General features: G+C 38.6%; 1 pseudogene; it reads left to right on the forward strand.

Annotated features, from left to right (window-relative positions):
• The first annotated feature begins 9,069 nt into the window (after positions 1-9,069).
• On the forward strand, positions 9,070-15,456 carry LOC139149853 (sulfotransferase 1E1-like; annotated as a pseudogene).
• Positions 15,457-17,401: the final 1,945 nt, after the last annotated feature.

A 17,401-nucleotide genomic window follows, 5' to 3' on the forward strand; every position in this document is an offset into this window, starting at 1 on the left:
AATTGGAACCTTGCATAGGTCAAATGAGAAATTATATATCAATCAAGACATCGATCGGGACTGCACACACGGGGGGGCGGGGTCACTGATGAAAAGTGGGGAGGGTCAGGTGTTTTATTGCAAACACTTCTAAAGAGTCACTATTTTTTGCGCAGTGGCATTTTGAAAAACACCGGCCCTTCCTTCCCGTATATTCTCCGTCTAATCCCTAAAACACCGAACGGTCAAATGTGATAAGAAGTTCTGCCTCTCGAGCGTTCTCGACAGTCTTTGCAGAATGACATTTACAGGGATCACAACCTCAGACATTTGAGAAGAGTAAAATTGTTCAAACGTGAACGCGGGGAAAGAAACTTTGCTATATATGTAGCAGAACTGGTATCAAAAGTCTTACTATTTTCAAAGTCAAGTTAAACGTTTTTGGAAACGTCTATCAATTTCTCAGTCGCAACTGTCAGTTACAGTTTTAAGGAGAATGTGACCCAACCATGCTTACCGTTCCGTCTTCATTATCAAAAAGAAATCTCCACGACACCTAGAATTTAATGTGAATTTTTGTATACTCTAAATGTCTCAACAGTATCATGGACGACGAACTTGTAATCTATCGCTGTATGCCGGCGCTATTTTACTTTAGGTGTCGTGATTAGACTGTTAATCAGGTGAGACGGCGAATGACTCGTATGATGTCATCGGCCGTGGATGTGGATCGCTAAATTGTTCTGGGGTAGTTTCCGTTAAAACTCTTTCTGCTTTCCATTTGTCAGTGAATACGACTCGACATCGATTGGAATTTTTCGTCAATACACAAATGAAGTTGAGCAATTATGCTTCACTTTTAACTTTCACCCCTCTCTTTGACGTTGTGAATGCACGTGACGAAATCAAATTTCGTACAGGAGGTGCAACGGAAAACCGCAAACCCACATTACGTAATTCTTCGATTTGATCGGCGGTTTTGTGTTATCGTGTTCTCTTGTGTGTTATCGTGTTCTCTTGAAGACCTATGTAAATTAACGGGTATCGATAATTATCAATACTTATGATGAAATGTTAAAACCGATCTTGAGTCTCACTTGAGTAAATTTGGGGACAACACTATTTTATTTTCATATAATTTAGACAATCTCGGTTAAATATTATAGCGAAAGATTTACCCTTACAAAGAATTTTTGTTTAGCTGGCTGGCAAATGGTGAGAAAGGAAGGTAGGTTCAAATAAAGTTAATACCAAACAGCATATAGAGAAACATGCATGTAGGGAATCAAAGCTAAGAAATTATACAGGGTTCTGTTTTTCAAAGAATTGATTGATTCTAGATTACTTCACATCACAGGCGCCTTTAAAAGTGGAAACTTTACCTCACCTTCAAATTTATTTGAGATGTTGAACTGTAAAAGAAAGTGGTTTAACACAATGAAGAGTATGGAAATCTAAGTATGAGGTAATAGAAAAAGCAAAAAGAAGGATACGTGTAAACAGACACAAAATGCACACATGTTGATATGATGTGATGATGGCACTTGTAGAAATATATTACACTCAGGCTGCCGGTGTAAAGAGTTCTATAATAATTTTGTCATGGTAAAAATGGAAAAATCCTATGTAAGTAGAATTTAGGAAAGCCGTTGTGGGGCGACGTATACATAGGATGATTCTTCAAGCTGATAGTGGTATGTGTAAAGAAAATTGAACAGTTTAATTATTTTACGCTGCATGATAAGTTCCCACATGGTTATAATTAATGAAGCTGGAGAATAGCATATTATTTTGAGTTTGATGCATGTCATGCTAAAGACGATTTCGAGGACTTTCTGTTTAAATGTATCGTTACATCGCAGTTCGGGCAAACAGTGAATGATCTTATAAATGTGGCTTGGAAAACAAATTTCCAATATTTTGGAAACAATAGTTATATGATAGAATTTGATAGGTTAAATGAGATGATTATAGTGATAAATATGGCAGTCTTAGCAATATATAAATCAAAGATGTTAAACGAAGAGCGCATTGAACCTTTTCTAAAGGAAAATAATGCATTAAAAAAGTGAATATGTAGGAAAAGTGATATTACAGTTACAGTTGGATACCTTTGTGATTTGGTAATTTCTGCGAAAGTAAGAGTTCCGTTTTCATTTTGCTCATCTTGGCTTTCCTTTTTCTCTCAATAGAATTGATGCGTAAAACATATTAAGTTGAAAAAATAGAAAAAAAAACCAGGAATTTATTTTAAAGGGTTAAAGTTCAGAATTATGAAAGACAATAAAATAATATTTTTTAGAATTTTTTTCGATAAAATTCCTTCGATTTGATTGGCAGTTTATGTCTTACTTTTCTCTTTACAGGGCGATTTGATGACTACAGCTTCCAAAACTGACAGTGACTATGGTCACGTTATTTGCTCTGTCAAAGTGACCCAGTCACGTGATTGTAAGTGAGACAAACATATGTCAAACTACTAAGTTTTATTTTCATTTCACGTGATAGGAGAATGCTTGAAACCAACGATTACCGACCAATGACTTCACATTTTTTTACCGGAAACTGATTTTTTTCACTTTTTAAATTCAAAATATCAATAACTGTTATCTTAGTTGTCAAAAAGGATGAGCGTAAAATCTTTTGGCCTCGACTGTTTTGACAACAATTTGGCCGAAAAGGAACCAGCCAAAAATGTCTAGATAATTTCGGGTATGAATTTCATTCGAAAGCTTCCGGGGAAGTCACCAGAAACTGAGGAGAAAACGAGTCAATTGTGGAAATATTTTTATCCATACACCTCGATATTATTTTCATTTCTCGGTATTAAACATCTGAAAATGGAAAAGCCTCAGCAGCACCTCGAAAAGGAAGGAAAATGACTTTGATGTAGTTTAATTATGAAAATGAGTGCATGCTCGTGTACATGACACTAGCAGTCGTGCCACAATCAAGTCAAGGCACGTCTTCCTCGGACTGGGGCTGGTTTCAGCGTGTTTCCATAGCGACGGGTCAACTTCTCGTCTTTGATGCCACGTTTGTGGAACGGTTTTTCCTAGTTTGCCTCTTTGTTTTTTACTCCTTCGGCTTCCGAATTGTATAGTGGCCCTGTGTAAGCGTATGTATGTTTTACCACGGGGTTTTAGAGGGAGATTGAGGCATGGATTGGTTTGAAAGCTAAAAGTATATATAAATACACTGATCTAAATTTCATATGATAACCTTTTTAAAAGTTTATGTTGCCCGAGTTTCCTATCACGACAGTGAACGAGAAATACAGATTTTGGACAAGCAATGATTGAAAAGTAATTGTTGCTGTCACCATTACCGTTATTGCTCATCTTTAAGGTAGAATGGACCCTGGTGACAGATAGTCGGACTCTCAAACCTTTTCAGTCTTCTTTTAGTCTTCCACTGGTGGGACTATTTTTAAAGCTACGGAGTGAATAAAGTTTTCACTTGATTACAAGTTATCGGATGCATACCTTACTGGTACGATCGTTGTTGACTTTTTCTGAATTTCCTCGGGAAGTTTTTAGCAGCTATTAGCCGTTTTCAGCTAGCAATTAGCTGGCTACCAGCTATATAAGCAGTGGTGACTTCTTAGAAGGGCTGGCTATTCAGCTATTTAAGCTATATTATTAGCCGGCTATTAGCTGGCTATCAGCAAGACAGAGGACACGTGTGAGAAGGAAGTTACGAATTTTACCTATTTGGTCATAAAAGAGGTCTCATGAATAAACCGAATAATATTGTAGAACCAAGAGGCACAGAAAATTCCTTGTCTGTGCTAGAACATGTAGAACGTTGTATTGAGTTCTATATGGAATAGCTTTCATTTATGCGGGTGTAAGTTTCTACTAACCACGACAGAGCGAAAGAAATCACAAAGTGTACGTAGTGAGAATTTCTATCACGGCATGAAAAATTTTGTTGTAAAATGAAATAATCAGTAGAAACTTGCGATTTGTTGAAACAAGAAAGTAATATAAAGTCACAGGGCTGGTTTAACGGTATAGCATTTATAGTCAATTAGTCTCTGTTTGAAAAGGTTTCATGTGGTTACATGTATAGGACATTCACGCAGAGGCTTGATTAAATTACCTGTTTTGCAATATATTTGTTCAGAGACGTAAATATGCAAATATGCATGTCTTTCGGCGGCTGAACACAAAATCTATCTGTAGAAGACTTACCACGACAACCACAGACAAGAGTTTTCTCCTTGTCTGCGCCACAACTGACAGTACTTAAAGGGAAGTGGTCGTCGGAACTGCGCATGTGCAACTTTCTTGTTTACAAACAATGTATTTCATGCACTTTATATAGATGCATCATGTCAAAATAGCTGCAACATTTAAATTTTACGATGTACCATTAAGACCAACATTTTTTAACTTTCATCAGTCGCCAACGTAGCTTGGATGCAGTGTTTATATTGGTCGCAGGGGTCCCTAGCGACCTTTGAGGGCCGTTCCGACGACCACAGCCCTTATATAAAGCTACAGGAAGTTACACAATCGTATGTAATAATCATCATAGAGCTACGAAGGTTACAGAAGTATTACTGAATAAATGACGTAAATTAATGATGTGCGAGAATATGGGTAGAACCGAGAAAGTAATGTCAAATGTCGGGCTGCTTGACAAATATATCTTATTGTATTTTGTATGACACTGTACATGTCGGGCCGGGCTTTGCGGAGGAAATTGCGAACGTGGTAATTATTTCGTTGCCGAAGGGTAGCCTTGGTCAAAAGCTTACAGTGAACTTGGTCATGTTTAGTGGCACCCCAGCGACAAACAAAAATGACTGGTTAAAAAGGTAGTAAATCAGACAAAGAACCTCGACCAGTAAGTATATGTGGAAAACGGATGCGCAGTTTCGAGATCCCAGGGAATAATTGGTGTAAATAAGTAAGATATGACAAACAGGTGCCGCATTGCAAGAGTATTCGCATTACGAAACTTCTTGAGTTAAAAAAGTGTAGTTTCCGGAAGTTCGTAAACAAATGTTGAAAATGCAATAAAATCAGATTCAAATACGAAAAGTATGTCACCTTTCGGCGTGTGCAAGCGGGAATGATGATAGTATAGGTTTGTAGGCAAGGCAAAATATTAATACAGAAAGAAAGGAAAATTTTTTGCGTGAATCAAATTGATAAGAAAATAGCCGATAGCCCGCTAATATTGGCTAATAGTGGCTAAAACGGTTATTAGCTTGAATAGCTGAATACCTAGGGTTTTTAGTATCAAGGCAGAATAGTTGAATAGCTGCTCATCATCAGCGAAGCAGCTATTATTGTTTTCATCATGAGGTCCCAAACATAGGAGCTGTAGGAATAACTGCTAGTTACCCTTTGAGTCTTTGCTACAAACCCTTGTAGCTGAATAGTTACTAAATATGTCAAAGTCGGCTATTTTGGTCATCCAACTGTAATAGCTGAATAGCTGCTAATATCCTGAGTGTCGAGGCAATAAACCCTCGTAGCTGAATAGCTGCTAAATATCTGTAAGCTGGCTATTTTGGCAATCCAGCAATCGAGCAATCCCGCACCTTTATTGAGTCTAGTCAAGTTGCCTGCGCGCTTCTTGCGAAGGAACAAGACTTCGCGCGTAGTTCACATTTCGCATCAATGCAAAACACGATGTAAGAAAACATCACCCGAGGAAAGTTTGAAAGGTTCCCGGCTTCGGGTATGACATGACTCTTTAATGCATTATTCATGAAAGGTCAATCACAACCGCTGACGGGTTAGGGTTGGACAGCCTTTTCATGGGACCTTTCAAGGTGAGCGTTCAATATTCTATGCATTGTCTATAGCCCGACACTCACTTCTGTCACTTGCTGTATAATGTATAAGAGCCCATAGTGACGTAAGCTTGCACAACAAAGCTGCATGCGCGTGTTCAACGAAGCGGAACCAGCACATAGCGCACACCCAATACTATTAACCGCCCCTTATTATTGGTGCAACTAGCTGCAGAAAGTCTTATTGTCGTCGACGATCAACTTTATATAAATTACGATGGTTGACGCCGAGACGATCGAAAACTCCGGGTTTGCCATTGACGTTGACAAGGTCAGGAACTTTAAGGTTCGATCAGACGACATACTCGTCCTGACGTATCCTAAATCTGGTAAGTCCATGCACAGTCACCTGTGTTCTAAAATTCCGCTCTGGGCCTATGCGCACCATAGACGTGTGTGTACACATGCCTGAGAAGAAGACTCGGGCATGTATATGTACACAGGTCTATGGGGCGTAGAGGCGCAGAGCTGAATTTTAGAACACAGGTGACCGTGGTCCATGTGTCGGGTTCATGATATTCACGGTAACACCATATCCCTACTTAATCATACTGATGATTTAAAGTCAATGTGCATCATCCACCTTTGTTATACTTAATTAGTATTCAAAGTTATTATCATTAAGTATTATAGTATGAGTGTATTCACTCATTTTAAAGGGAAGGTCGTGTCACACTTTAGCATGCATACCTATTTGGATGCAACAGCGTCTCCAGCGTCAGCTTGTGGACCATCATGTCATCATTGTAACGTTTCGCTTAAGCGTTCAAAGATACCTCTCTCTCGGCTGTGTCATTTGCTTCAACAAGTAAGCGATAACGTCGTATCGTTCACGGTCCTTTGTTGAGGATCCATGCATCTTTCAATGTGTAACGGAATAACACGGCCACGAATCAACACACCCTGAGGTCAATATGCACCATGTAATGAAGTCGTCATCAAGAGAATGACTACATATCAATAAGCGTTAAAATTAGGAAGCGTTCAGTTATTACGGCCTGGGGTGGGTCGGCAAATCTAGAGGGGGTGGCAACCGCAAGGGGATGGGTCATGTATTTTTCAAAAAGCACAGGGGGTCACTTCATTTTCATAAGTATCTGTCCCGTCAAAAAGCAGTTTCTGTATTCAAAATACTCTGGAAAAAAAAATGATTCTTCGTATGATTTCGTTTTCTGAAGTCATTTAACTGTAAATCTGAATATTTATCTGTCACATGAACATCTTTCCTTGGCAACTCTCAGGCTTGTCTTCTTGTAAATTGAGCCCACTAAGGGCAATGAACGATTCCTATTACTTACATATAAGAGATAAAGCAAGTTTTATCATTGAAATATTTAACAGTTACCTGTACTGAGACTACTGGTACCATGAAAAGTGAAATAATACTTTTTGCTGTCCACATCTTAACTTTTAAACACTCTATTTGAATCAAGTACATTTGTATAAATTGTCAAACACCTATAAAGCACAGATTTATTTAGTTTAGTATTGTAAAAAAAAATAGTCATAGTTTTATAGACTCCACTGTACAGTAATCAACATTTCCGTGAAAATTCCAAAATCAGATTTCTTGCACACTCATCAACTTCTAACGATCCTAGTCTAATAAAGAACTTGAAAGTGAATCAAAAAACATCTATAAATACACACATTTGTCTAGTTTTACACGGAAAAAAATTATTCATAGTTTCCTCCTCATAGACTTTCCATGTTTAGTGAATCTACATTTCTGTGAAATTCTAAAATCAAATTTCTTGCACACACATCCACTTTAACCAACCTAGTCTAATCAAGCGCATTAAAATGAATTATAAACGTCTATAAATATACAGATTTAGGTAGTTTTGAATTGGATAGAATATTCATAGTTTCCTCATACACTATAATGTATGGTGGATTTACATTTCGGTGCTCTGAAATTCATAAAATCAATTTTTGAACACATACAAGTTGTAGCCACCCTTTTCCAATGAAGTACATTTATGTCAATTATCAAACATCTATAAATGCATAGATATTGCTAGTTGTGTATTTGAAAAATATTTCATGATATTCCCATAGACTACCATGTATAGTGAATCAACATTAACAATTAAATCCAAATATCAAATTTTTATACAAACACGCACTTTTTATCTGCCACTGCAAGCAAAGTACATTTACACGAATTATCAAACATATGTAAATGTACAAATAAAAATTGTTTTTTAAAAGGGAAAATGTTAATAGTTTGCCCAATAGACTCCCATGTATTATGATTTGATATTTTAAAAGGAAACACTATTTTGCAAAAAATGGTGACCTCCCCTAAAACCATGCGTGAATTTCATGACCCTTCATAAATGCTTGTGCAAAAAATTGCGACCAACCTTTAATTTGTCCAATTTTTTGAGGTTGATTTCAAAATTATACCAACTCAAAAGGGGAGATCTGAGCGCATTGTAAGTTTGTTAAGGGGTGTCATTTGAAATATCTGAGAATCTTTTTGGATTCTATTGCCCCCTCCAGAGGTGTTTGTCTGTGCAGTTTTACTCAAAAGGTGGGGGTCCATGGAATTTTGTCATCTTAAAAGGGGTCATCAATTTTTTTGTGCAATGGGTAGGGGGGTTCACTTATTTTGACTGATGCACAGGAAGAATTTGCCGGCCCACCCCGGCCATAATAACTGAACGCTCCCTTAATAACCACCGCTGGACTTGTATGGAGTTTATGGAAACAGACAACCGCCCATACACTTTAATTACGGATATACTTGACATGGTAGGGTGATTTTGCTTTCGATATCGCCAAAGATGGAAAGCTGGAGAATTTCTGACCTAAATGTTGGAGACCATATAAATTCGTATTTTTCTCTACAATTTAAAAAGCGGAAGTTTTGATTCAAGGGATAAGTGAATGAATGAATAACTAAACAAATTAAGTAACTGAAAAATATAAATAAATAAACAAATAAATACATATATATAAATGAATATATAGATAAATAGATGAATGAATAACTAAATAAATCATCGATGCTTAGCACTAAAACTGTCTTTGAAACGTTTATACATGAATCTGCCTTCCACGGCAGGATTTTAGCAAGTATTGTATCTCTCTTTGTAGTTGATCATATCACACAAAACGAGATACCAGAGACGAAAACACGGAAAAAAGTAATCGTGACAAGGTCAATCATATCTGTTGGTGGGTTGGACAGTCCGTTATCTTAGTATCGCCCAAGCTTATCAATATCAGTGTGGTTTATTTGATGTCTGTGAATACCACAGAGGTCATATAGCCTGACCCGGCCCTCATTGCAGCGACATACAGGTAACTGATAGGTGGACTCGCAGAAGAGGCACGGGTTCAGAGAGCTTCCAGCACACCCAGTAACCGTCCCTTAGTACAACTGCACAAAGTTTACAATCGTTGTCGACCATCAACTTGATAGAAATTACGATGGTTGACGCTGAGACGATCGAAAACTCGGGGACGGTCATTGACGTGGAAAAGGTCAGGAACTTTGAAGTTCGATCAGACGACATATTCGTTTTGACGTATCCAAAATCTGGTAAGTCCATGTGCTTGCGGGGTCCATGCAACAGAACAACGCTAACTTCTGCAATTTTGTAGCTTTCAAGGTTTGGGCAGACCTGAATAGGCCATACTGATAGATACGACGACGTGCATTATCCACCATAATAACTGTGCATTCACTCATTATCAAAGCTCGGCGTTCATGGTAAAAAAGAGTCAACAAGTGACCTGGTCAGCACCTAAAATACATGGACAATGAGGCATGTCGGCCAAGGTGTTGTCATCATGATTACTTTTAATTAGTTCAGAACGACCTAGTAATGTGTCGCAATAGGGTGCAAAGGTAACACACGGCTGTAATGTTTGCTTCACAGTGCAGCGTAAAACACGTAAACACCGTTATCATGATATGATCTCATCCTGCGTGACAAAACACCACACTGTCCACATTCAACACCGGGGTCAACATCCGACACGCACACAATTTATATAAAATGAAGTTGTCGTCACTATACACCGTCTATATTATAAACATGACTATTTAAATAGACGTCAACAGAACCACCAGTGGATTGTTAAGAGTTTACGGAAACTGCCCAGTGTTTTCGTCACTGTCTCTGTTGTAACTTGAAAATGTGGCCGTATGCAAGTCTCGCGAATTGTGGTTCGTACGTGTGTGTACCAGATGTAACAACTCAAAATAGCTCTGGTTGACCTTTGAGCACACTCCAATGAGTTACGACGGTGTTCGCCGGTTTGAATGCTGACTTTATGCTATTTTATTATTTATTTATTTTGCACAAAATAGTAAACAGAACAGTATAAAATAATACAAACAAAGATTAGCAATAGTATAACAATACTTGTCACTTATTGGATAGTGGGTAAAGGAGAATTTTGAACCCAAGTATTGCAGACCATAATATCGGAGGACAATTTTATATAAAATAAAAGGGGAAGTTTTCTCCTCCCGTATACAGGCCGGCTTCGCGTAGCGACGGTTTAAGCGCCTGTGCAGATAGAGGTATATATATATATATATACAGATAGAGGTGAAATTGCCATATGCTATATTTGTAATTAGAGACATTTGACAGTAATCAAGATTGGAGACATTTCCTCGTGGTCATTGTTAAGTTCTTTATTGGTTTTCATATTCGTAGATATCTGTTCGGCAGATTTCATTTTCAAATGCCGCATACGCTTACGGTACACTGCACTACAGTACACTCGATGATTGGCAGAGCCCGATAGAAAGGGTGAACGTTTGCGTCTGACGTAAACACAAAATTGATCGGGCTTCGCTCTATGGGCAATCACATACACGATCCCTCAGACAGGAGACACTGTTGCGCTCGTAGTTAGGGGAATTACGAGTTGAGAGGTACCAGCCTGGATCGTAATGCTTTCAGTAACTGAAGCCGACACACCAAGATGTAGATTTAACACAACCTTGTACTTTATTGCAAGATGGCGACCGTAACGTTCACTGTCAACGGTCTGATCTCAAGTCTCCGTCTCTCTCTAGTCTAAGCTCTCTACAAAGTTAAATACATCTCTAAACTTACATAATTATTAAAGTTATCACGTGGTAATTTTCCCGCCAGTCTTTGATTGATTCTTAAGATTAAATAAGATCACACCATGGAATATCCCATTCTCGATTGTTCTCATTGAAATCTTAACCAATAATTAATTAAACTATCACACTATCTCTTATCTGCTTCTCGTACGATCTGAGTCAATGACCTTCACACGTCTTGGCCACGTGAGGGACGCTTCGAGATAAATCTCTACAGGGAGGGGCGTTACAACACTACAAAAGTTTTTGTGATCAGTTTATTGATTTCCATTTTCACATATCACGGTTCGAGCGCCTGTGAATTAATAATACCACTCAGGTCGGGAGCTGCCATATTGATTTAAGAAAGCGTGCGCAAAGGACTGTGGGATCGGCCGAAAATAATTCGAGCAAACACATATAATTAATTCGCCCCAAACTCATATAATTAATTCGAGCGAACACATATAATTAATTCGCTCAAACACATAATTCGAGCGAACACACATAATTACTTCGACCGAACACAAAATTAATTCAAGACACTTGTAGAAATTAATTCTAGCACACATTAAATTAATTGCAGCACGTGAAAATATTTTGAACCAAAAAATTAATTGAAGGAATGAAGAATTAAAATCTAGACTACATAAAATTAATTCCGGCACATAAAAACATATAAATAATTTGAAATGTTAGCAAAATTAATTCTAGACTACGTAAAATTAATTACAACAAAGATAAGCAGAAATAATTAATTGGAACACATAAAATTAATTCGGCATGACTACACAAAATTAATTAAAGCATATAAAAATTAATTAAAAGAAACATACAATTAATTCGAGATGCTAGTACATTAATTCCAGTCTACATAAAATTAATTCTAACATACTAAAATAATAAAACATAATTTTGACCACAACGGGCCCCAAAAGTTCGATTTAGTGAAGTATTCGTAAAAGATAAAAAAGAAAATCGCTGCACTGGTACATGGAAACCGGGCCGGGCTTGGCTTGCATGTTAATTTTAGTGATCTCCTGTAGCTGCCGACCAGAGAGGGTTTACTGGCAATAGTTTTCAATGCGAAAGTAGACTTTTGACCCAGTTATTGCAGGTATGAACAAAAAAATTACAGGCATGAAATAAAAATTACAGATATGAAAAAATCACAGGTATGAAATAAAATTACAGGCATGAAATAAAAATTACAGGGATAAAAAAATTACATGTATGAAAAAAAATTACAGGTATGAAATATAAATTACAGGCATGAAATAAAAATTACAGGCATGAAATAAAATTACAGATATGAAAAAAATAATTACAGGCATGAAATAAAATAATTACAGGTATGCAGGTACGCACACAAACAAGGTCGTAATATGTTAGAATTCGAACACCTGTCACCGTTCCACATTCTAACTCTACCCTTTCCACCATTTGATAATTGCAATAGTATTTTACGTCACTTCAACGGATAGCAGATGCTAAAAAGTTACATTTTGTTGTGGCTGAATTGTTCAAAATGTGCTTTGACTTTTGCTTCAAACGCAGGCACAACGTGGATGAAAGAAGTGATACCATTGGTGCTGAATGGAGGAGACACTGAAGCGGTCAACAGAGTGGCGCCAGACGTGAGGGCGCCATATGTAGAATTCGTCTACTCTCTGCAGGCGACCAAATCATGAGTAGGCTCCTAACAAACTTTGGCGTACCTAAAGGGTTCGACCTCGATGCCCAGCCGTCCCCGAGGGTCATGGTGTCGCATTTAAGGCCCGAATTTCTTCCGACGCAAATGAACGAGAAAAAGCCAAAGGTACCGCACACGATTAAAGCTCCATTGCTGTAACTTTCATTGCTTTCTACTTCTTTGTCCCCTCCCTCCAGTGCATGGAGGGAGTCTTCTCTTCTGTCTAGGGTATATCTCGCACGGCTTGCTAAGAGATACTCGAGATCTTCATTCAAAGTAGGGCTGTGTGGAGAGAGAGAGAGAGAGAGAGAGAGAGAGAGAGAGAGAGAGAAGAGAGAGAGAGAGAGAGAGAGAGAGAGAGATGAGAGAGAGAGAGAGAGAGAGAGAGAGAGAGATTAAACATACCTCAGTGGCGGGGCTTAACCATAAAACAGATTAAAATTGATTTTTTCGATTAAGGTAATATCCGCCTCGAGATTGTAAGATAAACTTTCTCTCAAACTTTCTTCAATGAAACTTTCAACCATCCTGTCACCAATTCAAGAATAAAAATCAGGGATCAGCGAGTACCTAACATTTATCGATATTTTAAAGTCAAAACGGCCGCCATCCCCATATTAACTCTTTTGAAAAAACTAAGAAGGTAAAACATCTGCGCTTTAAAATTATGCCCTCACAAGTGGTAGACCGCAAAAAGAATTGTAAAAACTTGAGTCCGAATATCTGTCCCGAGGCGCATTCTCCCTTTATTTTATGAGTTCATGGGTAATGTGCAATTGAAGGAGAAAATGAATCCGTATCATCTGCAGGTGATATACGTGGCCAGGAATCCGAAAGATGTAGCTGTGTCCACCTACCACTTCGTACAGAAGGAACTACCGGCGATCAACAAGAAAGCGTATGATGGTTTTAGTGACTTCCTTCCGGACTTCATGAACGCCCGTAATGGAACCCAAACCGTCATATGTAAGTCTCATATCATTGCATTGTTATGCCCTAGAGTGGTCACCATCATTAAACACAGTAGCGAAATCGTTTCGCATGTGATTAGTGACGAGCTTTGTTTTTCACTCGCCAACCATTTTTGCAGGTTTTGCATTACTTTTCAGGGCTATAGTGTTAGAACAGTTGTATGGTTCGCTCCCTATGGAACAAATAAGCAATCAATTTTTCGTTCGATTGATCGATCGATCGATCAACCAATCAATCAACCAATCATCATCATCATCATCATCATCATCATCATCATCATCATCATCATCATCATCATCATCATCCTTTAAGAACATTATGTCCATAGTGATGTTCTGCATCTGGCCTTGTATTCGCCCATGTTCAGAAGCTACCATGATACAGCATCGATCTATTATTCTGATCACTGTCATATTATGTGTATTCGTTACGAAGCGATGTACTGCCAACCCTCATTAAAGTTATATACTCTTTTTTTTTGTTCATTACATTAGATGACGGTTCAACGTGGCCAGAACATGTCCTGGCATGGTGGAACAAGCGACACGAACCGAATGTGTTTTTCGTTACCTTTGAAGAAATGAAAAAGGTTGGTATCTACTATCAACTAATCGCGGCACTTTCCTTTACTGTCGACATGTGGAATACGTGTTCAAGCACGGTAATAGTGTCGTAATTTCTCCATGCACGTTTTCACAGCAAACAAGATAGAACTAGCCCAATAGCCCATGACCACACGATGCGTTTTCAAATGACTTGCTTGGTGCATGCTATATAGATGTATGACCTAGTTAGCTACGGGGGTTTCAAGATGTGTATTAAAATAATGCGGATCAACATGTCACAAAGCATGTGATAAACTGGATACAGTACATTTATTTTGCATATTTATTCTTTTCCTCAGGACTTGGCAGGCAGTATATCGAAAATTGCGAAATTCCTCGAAAAGGAACTGGATGACGACACAGTGAAGAAAATCGCCGACCATTGCAGTTTTGAAAGTATGAAGAAAAACCCTACGGCCAGAAAGAATGACTATTGCGTCAATGTCTTGAAGGTAGATCCGACACAGGGCTCACCGTTCGTACGGAAAGGTAAATACATCACCGTTTCCAGAACTTTATCCCTAGCAGTTTTCCGGAACCAAACTTTTCGGAGTGTTCGTATTTTTAAAATAGATAAATACATGTACCACGGTTTGTAACGATATATACAGCTACAAAGAAACAAGCAAGTCGAATCGGCCTACCTTAAATGTACTGATCACTTATATTTTCTGTGTCATCAGGAAAGGTTGGCGGATGGAAAGCGGTCTTCAGCGTGGCAGACAACGAGAAATTTGACCAAGCGTACACAGAATGGCTCAAAGGAAGTGATTTCAAACCGGAATTTGAACTCTAGTGACAAATTATATTATCGGTGAGAAGTCGATGTGCACAATAGCAGGCAATCATAGACACATAATAATACGTGATGATAATAATGTCTTACAGTGTTAAGAAACTACGGGACGCAGTTTCAGCAAAACATCGCGTTTTAGTTTAAATTCTTTTAAATTAAAGGTTGGAATGAGCTGTAATTGTTTACGTTTGAATTGTAGTCTGGACCAGAATTCACCTATCAACAATAACAATGCAATCTGCAAATGTAAATAAGCTGAGCTGGCGCAGCTGTACTGTATATCTCAACATGCTTTTGGGAAAAAGACAAGAAACAGTTGTTGACATTAAAAACAAAAATGGTGAAAAACTCTTAAATTTCCATCTACTCTCACGGACCAGTATGACGCTGCACGTACACATAAGTGCTTTCAATCCTGCTTTTCTAGTCAATTGCATTTATAGCGATTGTCAAACATCTATAAACGCACAGATGTAGCTAGTTTTGTGTTGGAAATAAATGATATTAATTTTTCTAGTAGACTGCCATGTACAGTGAATCAAAATTTTCGGTGAAATTCCAAAAAATAAATTTCTTGATCACATATACACTTGTAACAACCTTCTTCTAGTCAATTAAATTAACATCCACTGTCGAACTCCCATCAACTGACTTTGTCTGTCTATTCAGTGTATTCGAACTTACCGGAAGTACGATCACAAAAGATAGCCAGAAAATCAGTTAAATTCTACTCGTCATCAGAAGATCATTGAAAGACCTGAAACTTTGTTATGACTAAGTTTTGATCTTTACTCGATCTAATTTATATATATATATATATATATATATATATATATATATATATATATATATATATATATATATATATATATATATATATATATATATATATATATATATATATATTTTATGATCTAGCCACCGTCTAGCCCTGGATGTATTGGCAGCTGTGGGACGGGCTGCCGTGTTACATTCGGACGCTCATGTGGGACCCATAGGAGGCATCCATACTGGTGAGCAGCATACCCCCTTGGCTTGATCATAAACCCCATAAGCTTACAATACAATGAATAACTTTGTCACTTACCTTCGAAATCAGTGAGCTTTTCGCGATCACGAACACTGAAAGAGTGATACTTTTCCGTATGCAATCATGGTCATGGAGCGAGGGTTACGCTTACCAAAACTTGCCAGCGCCCTCATGTGTTGGTGACAGAAATCATTGACTGCGACGCAGACTTTGAATGCGGACAGAGAAGCAATTGAATGCGACGCTACATTGAATGCTGACACATAAGTCGGAGAGAAATTCTAAGTCGGGGAGTTTTTGGCCACCGTAACGAAGAGCTTCCAGCTCACCTACTACTATTAACAGCCCTTGATTATAAGTACAGCTGGCTGCGGAAAGTATCATTGTCGTCGACGATCAACTTTGTATAAATTACGATGGTTGACGCCGAGACGATCGAAAACTCTGGGTTTGCCATTGACGTTGACAAGGTCAGGAACTTTAAGGTTCGATCAGACGACATATTCGTCCTGACGTATCCTAAATCTGGTAAGTCTATGCACAGTCACCTCCCAGGGGGGTACTCCATGGCTAATAGTACCGGGGGGGGGGGGGGCTCCGCACGAACATGGAAACCCAAACTGTTGTGATACCAGTTTTGAGCAAAAAAACCTACCCTTTCTGATACCTAGTTGTGAAAACGCAGCTATCTCTTGGCGGGTAGCGTGAGTTGCTATGTGAGTGGCGGGTTGACCTTTGACCCGCATAGCAACTCACCTACCCCGCCAACAGATAGCTGCGTTTCCACAGCTATCTGATACCCACGCGTGCTGATACCATACAATACCATACGTATACAGATACGACGCACTCGCCTTGCGTACCAGAGGTACCAACAGTCAAACTGACAGATCGGAAATATTGATGGTAGATCTGGGATGTAGATAGGCCTACATGGGTTTCCAGTGTTGACAGCATGATTTTTTAACAAATGTCAGTTTGTGTTTTAAACCGGATCCTTTCTCATACCAACACCTCGTGAAAAGTATACCCTTTCTGATACCATGGGAGTTACCCCCCCGGGAGTCACCTGTATTCTAAAATCCGCTCTGCGCCTATGCGCCCCATAGACGTGTGTGTACACCTGCCTGCGAAGAAGACTCAGGCATATATATGAACACACGTCTATGGGCGTAGAGGCGCAGAGCTGAATTTAAGAACACAGGTGACCGTGGTCCATGTGTCGGGTTCATGATATTCACGGTAACACCATATCCCTACTTAATCATACTGATGATTTAAGTCAATGTGCATCATCCGTCTTTGTTATACTTAATATTAGTATTACAAAGTTATTATGATTAGTATGATAGTATGAGTGTATTCACTGATTGTATAAGGGAATGCCCAGTCTGCGCCATAGCATGCACGCCCGTGTGGATGCAGCAGCGCCTC

The sequence above is a fragment of the Ptychodera flava genome, chromosome 14, assembly GCF_041260155.1.
Source record: "Ptychodera flava strain L36383 chromosome 14, AS_Pfla_20210202, whole genome shotgun sequence".
NCBI classification, from domain to species: Eukaryota; Metazoa; Hemichordata; class Enteropneusta; family Ptychoderidae; genus Ptychodera; species Ptychodera flava.